This window comes from Lissotriton vulgaris, chromosome 11 (genome assembly GCF_964263255.1).
Source record: "Lissotriton vulgaris chromosome 11, aLisVul1.2, whole genome shotgun sequence".
NCBI lineage: Eukaryota > Metazoa > Chordata > Amphibia > Caudata > Salamandridae > Lissotriton > Lissotriton vulgaris.
In genome coordinates, this window is record NC_141699.1 from 787,966,963 (window position 1) to 787,977,691 (window position 10,729).

Consider the following 10,729-nt stretch of genomic DNA (forward strand, 5'->3'; position numbering starts at 1 on the left):
TATTTTTGAATATGTGTCTCAAGGGTTACATTATAGTGAAAGGAGGTCTGTCAATATGTCACAAGGATGGTGTCATGAGTGATGTCACTGACCATGTCATGAGTGATGTAATATGTGATGTCATCAGCAGTGCATTGCACGCGCAAGTTATAGTGAGTCCGACTAACTATAACGTGGGAATTTCAATGGTTTTATATCAGTAAAATTTCCAGCTAACTATAACTGGTGTGAAACCTATGGTTTTTTCAGTGAATTTAATAGGTTTTTTAAATGCTAATTCCTAACTATAACTGGTGTGAAACCTATGGTTTTTTCAGTGAATATATATATATATATATATATATATATATATATATATATAGTCCCTTTTTTCTTACCCACCCTATGGTCAGAATCATTTGCTAACTATTTTAGCATGCTCCCTTTCTTACCCTCCCTTTGAATAAATGTCCAAAATCGTTTCATTGATTTAGCATGTTCCTTTTCTCACCTCCCTTTTAAAATTGCTGAATTGTTTTGGTTACTTAGCATGTTCCTTTTTCTTGCCCTTCCCAAAGAACAAATGCTCAAACATTTGGTTATATAGCATGTTCCTTTCTTACCTTTCCTTATTTGCTAAATGATCGAAATCAGTTTAATACATCTTTTGCATAGTTATATTCTGGTTCTGATTTTCATCATTGAGAGTCTTGTGGTGTTTAATTTCTGGATCATGACCATTTAAGAAACTGAGATAAAGAGTTTTAAAACTTCCCAAGTCTGTGGTTATTATATGAGTGCAAATGCTATTGTTTATCGAACTATCTTTAAACTAACTCCCTGATCCAATCAGTTACAGGTACCAGTGACAAGGATTGGTAAGTCAATGGTATAGGACCTAGTAGGTAAAATATCTGGTAGTAGAGTGAAGGCTACCTGATTAAATAAAATAGTTATTGATTATGGGCCAAGGTGAGTATTGGTATAAATATGGTTGGGTGACCTGCGCACTCTATCAATAGCTCCCCCTAAACACTGGAAATGTACCTTGCAGACTGTATGATGCTAGTACATTTCTCATTTTCTTCTGTGATTTTTTTTAAAATAGACATTGACGACATTCTAAAAGACTGGTTTGAAATGTTTGGATTAAATTAGATGTTCAAGTACTGTATTAGATATTGCAACTTTACACAGTTTGACTCTTTAGATACTTTTTGCCAACAGGTGGCACTTCTGATTGGAGAATTTCCGCTAGTAAAGTGCAATATCTTTGGGAGAAACATGCAAGTGCATAGAAAAGCTCCGGTGTCGGAACATGGATGGTACTTTCAAGCGATTGCTCAGCCATTCCCACTCTAAAATCCCACAACTTATATGCGTTATTCAGCTATTTATTCACAAAGTCTCAGCTCCCTTCTAGAAAGTGACTTTACAGACTAGTTCCTCTTAGCACGAAAATTGTAGGCGTCCAGTCGCAGAAATTGAACTGTCTCATTTTAGGAGAGTCTTGGGTGGAACATTTTAGCCATATTTTTTATCCTTTTAATAGAGAGAGTTCTCAAGTGGGCCTAGGAATAGTGGAACCGGATTTTTTGGATCAAGCTATTAAATTTAGTGAATCAATTTTAGTTGAAGAGGTGGAAGCAGCTATTGAGTTTTTGCTTTTTATGATTGTTGACCCAATCCTTTTTCCTGATAAAAAAGGGTAACTCCCTGCCTATCACAGATATTTCAGCACAGTTATTCAACTAGGGAGTTTTGTTCTCTCTTTCTCACCCTAGTAGTGAGGCGTTAACAATATGCAATTGTCCTAAGTTAACATGGATAATTTCAAAGTCTTTTGTTTTTCTGAGGACCATTTTAATAAATTAATCAACGGCCCAGTCAAAACTGTGAATACCATAACCCCAACCAATACCAGTTAGGAACAATGGAAAGAGTTATGGAATCTTAAAAAAAAGGTTATTAGAACGGAATTACATTCTGATTTCTTGATTGATTATTGTTGGACAGGGATGATCCCCAAAGGATTACAGGTCAAGAATGAGCCTAGTTTATTTGTGAAAAATGAAAAGTTCATCGAGACTTGGACTTTTATAGCTAACAGATGTTGTAGGGATTGCCTATTATTAATTATAGAAATAGCCCAAGCCACCCTGATTATTGAAAAAGGAGAACTAGAGGAAATGGAACAGAAACTGAAAGATAACACCTCGCTAGATGATGCAAAACTAAAATTGGAAGAAATCCAAGGGAATCTTAAAGGATATAAGGACTAATTGATAAATAAGAAAAGTAATAAATTCAGGAAAGATCTGAGTCAGTATAAACAGGAAACAGTTTACCCCTATATGCAGAAAGACTACTATGATAGACAAAGGGAGGAATGGCCCTCTAGAAACAACTGGCAATCAAATAAACACCAAGCGCCTAGGAAAGGAGTCACTTTCTCTGATACATCATACACCAGCAGTTACTCAGAGAATGAAATAACACTGGCCAATCAGAGCGACAAGGAGAGAGAAATTCCACAAAAACAGAGTAGAGATAGTCTCTCTTTTTTAGACAGACGCAAAGGGAATCAGAATCAGAACCCAAACCCTCGAGGACGAGGGAGAGGGAGAGGATTCCATCAGATGAACCAGGGCCAGCAACGCCCATATATGAGGACCAGGAGTCAGAAAACATGGGACTAACAGTCGAAACTAAGGCTCCAATTATTAATTTATCAAATAGGAACAGAAAGGAAAACAAACGTCCGGGTTCGTTGGACAGTTTAGATGATGTCTTGTTTTAGTATAGGACTAACGGGTATCACCTTTAACAACCTGGGGTAATTTATCAATGCTAGAGGGGCATGTTTTCCATGGAGAAGGCAAAAGTTACACACTTGTTGTGAGACGAAGAACATACATACATGTATTTCCTTGTGGTAGGAAGATTGTGTCTATGTTATATAGTAGAGTAATTGCGGGGAAATGACAGGATCCAAAAGAGTTGATTTAGTTATCTGAAGCCAATCTTATGCATTTACTTGCAACAAAGTGGACAATTTATTAAACAAATTATTTAATTTAAACGTTTTTTCTGATTAAAAACATATCACTACTTTAGTTTGGTAACAAAATACAGGTTTTATTACACAATACAAAATATAAAAATACATTAAAACCATTACACAATGAACATGATCATCCCAATGTTATTAAAATAAAAAAGTCACAGAATCAAAAGGTCGACGCGGCGTTTCGGCTTTTTCTAGTATGCCTTCATCAGGACTGATTCTTGTTGATCCAAATGAATTTATTATCCACCTGGATGGAACTTCTTGGTTCTATGAGGAGTCCTTTTTTTGGGAATTTGGACTTTTGGTGCTTTGCTTATTGAGTATTCGCAAAGTTGCTCTGTCTCAAAGTTATGGGTTCATTAAATTTCCACTACTTCCAGATCAGTTTATCAAGATATATATAGTAGGAGATTTGATACTCTCCTTTTATGCCTTAATAAGGCTCTATGTTTGCCGTGTCTTTAGCTGCCAGGAGGAGCCACCGTTCTATGTAATGAACCTTCTAGCTCTGTTCTCCCGTGGGAGTCGGAGTGTTGATTGCAAAGCCAAAGCCCTCTCTCAAATGGGAAACGGTATGTATCACACACGATAACTGTTGCGTGAATTATCTTCTTCTGTTTGGCTGATATCAATATAAATGCAGTCGGCCTCCCTGCTCCTTCCTTCCTGGCAGCCCGTCCTTGTGATCACCGCACGGCGTTTTTTTGATCTGGAAGTAGTGGAAATTTAATGAACCCATAACTTTGAGACAGAGCATCTTTGCGAATACTCAATAAGCAAAGCACCAAAAGTCCAAATTCCCAAAAAAAGGACTCCTCATAGAACCAAGAAGTTCCATCCAGGTGGATAATAAATTCATTTGGATCAACAAGAATCAGTCCTGATGAAGGCATACTAGAAAAAGCCGAAACGCCGCGTCGACCTTTTGATTCTGTGACTTTTTTATTTTAATAACATTGTGATGATCATGTTCATTGTGTAATGGTTTTAATGTATTTTTATATTTTGTATTGTGTAATAAAACCTGTATTTTGTTACCAAACTAAAGTAGTGATATGTTTTTAATCAGAAAAAACGTTTAAATTAAATAATTTGTTTAATAAATTGTCCACTTTGTTGCAAGTAAATGCATAAGATTGGCTTCAGATAACTAAATCAACTCTTTTGGATCCTGTCATTTCCCCGCAATTACTCTACTATATAACATAGACACAATCTTCCTACCACAAGGAAATACATGTATGTATGTTCTTCGTCTCACAACAATTGTGTAACTTTTGCCTTCTCCATGGAAAACATGCCCCTCTAGCATTGATAAATTACCCCAGGTTGTTAAAGGTGATACCCGTTAGTCCTATACTAAAACAAGACATCATCTAAACTGTCCAACGAACCCGGACGTTTGTTTTCCTTTCTCAAATACTTTCCCCACCGTCCTCTACAAGTTAGAGTGGGGTCCTCCTATTTGTTTATACATATTCAAATGGGAACAGGACACAAGAGGAAATTAGTTTACTAGAGAAAGGATTGGGATTTGCTATAGCAGGACCCCCAGATAGATTCACATTAGAAAGGGATCTACAAAATCTGGTGCGTAAAATCAGACTTCAGAAATATTTTGAGGGAAAAGAGAAAGCTCCCACGGATAATAAATCAGGCTTACGACCTAAGTCATTGTGGACGCCCCTGGACTCCATGGTGAACAAAAATGTGGAAATCTTTGCGAAAGTTGTGGAAAGGGGTTTGGAAGAAATTTTAGCGCAAAAGACCTGGGTAAAGAATAATCTGTCATTAGATGAAAAAAAGGCCCTTAGGAATCTGGAAGACTGTAATGAGATCACAATTAAACCAGGGGATAAAGGGGGCAGTATTGTTATACTAGACACCCAAGATTATGATATAAGAATAAATCTCCTTCTCTCAAGTCCAAATCATTATGAAAAATCAAACAAGCAAGAATAGTTAGATCTAGGGAAACGTATCAAGAACCTCCTCCTTTTGGCTAAGGAGGATGGGGTAATTAATCATGAAGAATATAACTTCTTAAATAATGAAACACCAACTATCCCAGCAATCTATGGACTGCCAAAAGTACATAAGAACATCAAAGATCCACCCATGCGGCCCATAGTGTCTAGCATTAACTCCTTAACTGAACCTCTGAGTAAATATGTGGACACATTTTTACAACCATTAGTCACAGTACAACAGGCATACATAAAAGATACCACTGATATGATCAGTAAGGTAGAAAACATAGAATTTAATCCCTGTACCCAATGTTTGGTAGCGCTTGACATAGAAGCGCTTTATACCAATATCCCCCAGAATGATACCATTAGAATGATCAGAAAGATGTTACAGAATAAAATCGAGGATCTATCAGAACATTCAATATTTATTGTTGAGTGTGTAGAATTGATTTTAAAGAATAACATTTTCCTTTTTAAAGATGGCATGTTTAAACAAACTAAAGGGACTAGCATGGGGGCTACCTGTGCTCTAAGTCTGGCATGTTTATACGTGGCAGACTCTGAAAGCAAACATATATTTAATTCCTTAGCGCCCTTTTTTGAAAACATCCTAAAGTGGTCCCGCTTTATAGATGATGTTTTTTTCATCCGGCAAGGAAATGAAGGGGACTTGTTGGAGTTTATCACATGGCTCAATTTAGGAGATGAGAATTTGAAATTTACCTCGACATATAGCAATGAGGCCTGTGACATTTTGGACATCAAGATAAAAAATGTAGAGGGCAGACTGGCAGTGAAGCTATTTACAAAACCATCAGATCATAACACCATACTTCACTTTACTAGTCATCATCCAGCCACCCAAAAAAACAATATCCCATTCGGCCAGTTCTTAAGAGTACGGCGTAACTGCACTACTAAAAATGAGTATGACAAACATGCGAAAGTATTAACAAAAAAATTCCTAGAGAGAGGATATCCAAAGTCAATGGTAAGAAAAGCATATAAATGTGCCAAATATTATAATAGGGACAGTTTGTTTGAACCTAAGATTAAACAAGAAAAACATGTGAAACCAATTGTATTTGTCACCAACTTCTCATGTATCTCGAACAAATTAAAAAACTGTATAAACAGCAACTGGAAATTGATTAATGAGCCAGGAGAGGTCCCATTACCCAAACCGATCTTTGCTTTTAGAAGAAACAGAACAGTGAGAAATTGTTTGGTTAAAACCTACCCAGATAATAGCAAAAGGAACTCAATGAGGACCATAGATGGCACCACACCAATAGGCAATTTTGCATGTGGTACCTGCAAAAATTGTAGTCTAATAATAAAAGGCCCCAGTGTAAAATATGAAAATATAACCCACACCCACAAAGCACATTTTAACTGCTGGACGCAAAATGTCATTTATATGATTCAATGTCCCTGTGGAAAGGCATACATAGGTGAGACCCAACAAGAAATAAGAGTCCGGTTAAACGAACATAAGTCAGCCATCCGCACAAAGAAATTGACTGCCCCTCTAGTCACACATTGGATGGAAAAAGGTCATCAGGTTGATGACCTCAGGTGGTGTGTCTTAGAAGTGGTTAGTTTGAACAAAAGAGGCGGCGACCTAACTAATAAACGCAAGAAAAGGGAACAACACTTTATGTCTAAATTTAGTACATACAAATCTGGACTCAATAATAAAGAGGAGTGGGAGAGGTTATTATAGCCTACGACTGAATGGGAAGAAATACTTAGTAACTGTTTTATACCAACTGCAATATTTAACCATTGAAAACCTTTTAAACCGGGTTTTAGGGTTTATTAAGCACTTTATGGATGTAGTTGATACAGAACCATAGCATTGAAAAGTAGAGAGGCGCATTGTATGAAACATCAGGATTCGGGATAATATAATGTTGTTAACAATGGCTGAACATTAGGAGGGTGAAAGTTGCTCAAAGGTTTGAGCATGAGGAAGGAATCCTTGATATAAGAGACTTACGTAGTTGCACACATTTAAATACCTTCTAGTTGCAACTATGGACAATATTTATTCATTTAAAAATGGCGGCCGCAAGAAACACGAGTAGCCCAAGGGGTATAATCGGGATAAGTAGTAACGTGACGAGGGAGAATCCAAAACAGCGACCTATAGAAAATTAGATTAAAAACCCTAAAAATATAATTGGGAGGAAATAATGGAAAAGATATGATTAAAGTGAAATTTGTCCGACTACCACTAAGCACTAACACTTGCGATCCTTCGAAAATATAGAAACAGGGTTAATATCATTCCGAGAAGATCTCAAATAAATAGAATAATCGGACCAAGATATAAATAGTATATCTCACCAGATAAAGTAGAAATTGAGACCAACCCATTGGAAAAAAACAATGTTATATATCCATTACAAAATGGCCGCCGTATTTACAATGTATACTAATGTCCGAGTTCGACTAGTATAAATGACCAATATTATCGAATTCCTCGATAAATTGTAAATGTCTGTACAATAATACTCTGAAAAGGTTTATTATGATAGAAGAAAAGGCGGATGAAAAATAAAAAAAGAATACTCACACAAAAAGATACAAGTTAAAAACAACATTGTAAAAAAAACAACACCAAAATGGCCGCCTTGTTCGCAAAGAATGGTGAGGTTTAGGCTCACGGTGCAAAGAATAAGGCCAGGTGCAAATAATCATCTAATTAAGGGGGTATATAAACCAGTGATCTCAAAGAGGGAGTCACTCACAGAAAATCCATGAAGAGGGAGGACGCCGTGCAGGTCAGCAACCACAAACAAGTAAGGAGAATTTAGGTAGTTGGGCTTTGAGAAAGAGGCAACAGGCATAGAACACTGCCCCATTAGTGATATGTATATTGTTTGACATCTCTCCACAGTTGGCAGTAGATTGATAATACTCCAAAACAGTGGTCCCTGATTTCATATTTAACAAAAGAAAAAGAGGATATCAACTCATCAGCAGACCATTACTTAACAAATGAGGTAAGATCGTCTTAAAAAATGAATATGAATAGCATATATTAGGCTTAGAATAATAAAAATCTCAAAGTCTAAATTGTAAAATTGATTTACAGAGAAGAACAAATAAAGAGCAGCAAGTGGTAGCTCCCAGAGGCGTCCCCCCAAACTTCCTATGACAACATAAGGAAAGATCGGTAAGGCCCAAATTTTTAGATAAATTGGTAGAGTTAGCTTACTTCAAATCTGGAAAATGTACTAGAAAACATTTCTTTCCCATTTAGGATTGAAAATAGTTTCCATTAATCAACTTTGAATGAAACATAATGAATCAAACGTCAAAGGTAAATAAAAAAAAAAACAGGGAACAAAAAGCTTAAGCAAATATACTTTAAATTCAAGGAATCTAAAAATAGGGCTCCCATTTTTTCCTCCTAGTATACAGAAGAGTAAACAACGAACATCTTCTGCCTATACAACTGGAGACTACTTGCTCCTAAGACTGAGAAAGGTGTGCCAGGAAGGAAATAGAAACCTAGGTAAGAACACAGTGGTCCTTGTGGTTGGAACTTTGTGACCAAAGGGGGATAGAAGTTTGCACTGCCCCCCTCTCTTTGTAAATTAAATGCAGTCCACTAAAATTGTGTCCTATCAAGCAAGTTAAGGACTAATCATCCTGGTGATAAGTGAAGAAATTACTAGGCATGTTTTCTATGAGTAATGCTAAAGTGTAGGATTTTAACATAAGTGGGAATTGATGTAAAGTACTCCCAATAAGGTCTTTGTAAATTAATTGAAGACCACTACAATTGTGTCCTATCAAGCAAGTTGATGACTAATCATCCTGGTGATAAGTGGAAAAGTCACTAGACATGTCTTCTATGAGCAATGCTAAAGTGTACGCTTTTGGTACAAGTGTGAATTGATGTGTAGTATTCCTAATAAAATCTAGCGGGGTTACCAAATGGTAGGGAAAATTTAATAAAAATGTAACACATTCAATGTGCAAATGTCAGACTGAAACAGGATCTAATGGAATTTATTGAAACATGTCTTTTTTAGATATCATTGTAATGAACCAGTCCTGAAGAAGGTGCAAGATTGTCTTTGGCACCGGAACGCCGCGTTGACAGTTTGTTTGTTCTCTGTTTTTATATAAAAAAAGAAAAAACACTAGAGTGAGATTTTTTGAACTATGCTGATTAGCAAAGTTTAGATACTCAAGTTTTTAAACGATGTCAAATAATATCTGTAATTGATGTGTGTACAACAAGATGTATAATGTAAATGAGACAATGTATTGTTGTTGTTTTTTTAAATATTTTTAATAAATGAATGAGAACTTTTTAAAATTTGTGTTTGTAAATACATTCATGTTAATCCTTGTCTGACACTCAAAAGGTTTGTAAATTTGGTAACCTGCTCATAGATGAGACCCCTTCTCCTATCTATGGAATGTCTCTTTAGGGGACAAAGTAATAGAAATTGGTTATAATGCTCAGGAAAAGGAGTGTTTGCTTTTTAGGAAGCAGCTATTGTGCATCATTCCTGTCTTAAGTCCCAATTGATCTTTTGAAAGATAATATTTTCTTGTAGGTTCCTCTCAAAACAAATATAATAAGAGCTGGCATTGTTGACCCTGTCCCAACATCATAGAGAGAGGCAATAGTGGTTCTCGTCTTTAAAAAAGAGGATACATATAACCTAGGCTTTTATAGGCCCATATCATTAAGTGGTTCAGCTGTTAAGATATTGGGGAGGGTTCTTTTAGATTGGTTAGAAGATTGTAACTATCAAAAACACAGTATAATTTCAGACGAGGTATGGTCACAGAAGAACAGTGCCTCGATTTGTCACTGATTCTTAGCAATTATACTAAGTCAATGAAGTGCTCAGTTCATCTTGCCTTCATGTACTTATCTTGCGCATTTGATACTGTCAACACATTGTGGTCCATATTGGAAGACATGAGTGTAGAGTCACCTTTGGTTCTTTTATTATGTAGGCTACACTCATATACTGTAGTGAAGGGCTGACATGTTAAAAATGAGGAGAAAACACAGTCTATATTATCCACAGAAGGCATCCGACAAGGGTATACTTGATTATATTTAATTCCTAATTTATATGGATGGGTTGGAAGCTTACCTGCTGGAGGAAATTCCTGATTTGTCACGATTGCAGGAAAGTTTTTGCATCGCTTTTATATGCGGATGATGCTGTCCTTATTGCAAGGACAGCAAATAGTCTTCAGAAATCTTTGGATGTCTTTGTAGGTTTTATGATTTATTTGGATCTGAATTAAATCATAAAAAGTCGTGTATATTGGTGTGTGGCCTGAAAAGAAAAACATCTACAGTTTTTGTGGTTCTGGGGAATGAGATCGGGAAGGTCAATAATTTGTCTTATTTGTGAATCGTTTTAAATGTTCAACTAACTTGGGACTCACTTATAACCTTAAGAGCTCTGCAAACAATTAGAGTAGTAGAAGCATTGTTTAGATATGGAGCACAGCTTGGCCAGAAGCCAGTGAAAGAGCTATTAACTCTACATAGGGCTACATTTTTATCAATTGCCACTTATGGTGCGGGAATGTGGGGGCATGCTAATTGTGCTAAGCTCCAAAGAATCGAGAAGACTCTTGATGGCCTCAAAAAGTGCTTCAAGACTCTTTTGTCATCTGGAACTGGGGCTAGAGCCAGTGGATAAACGAGTAGGTC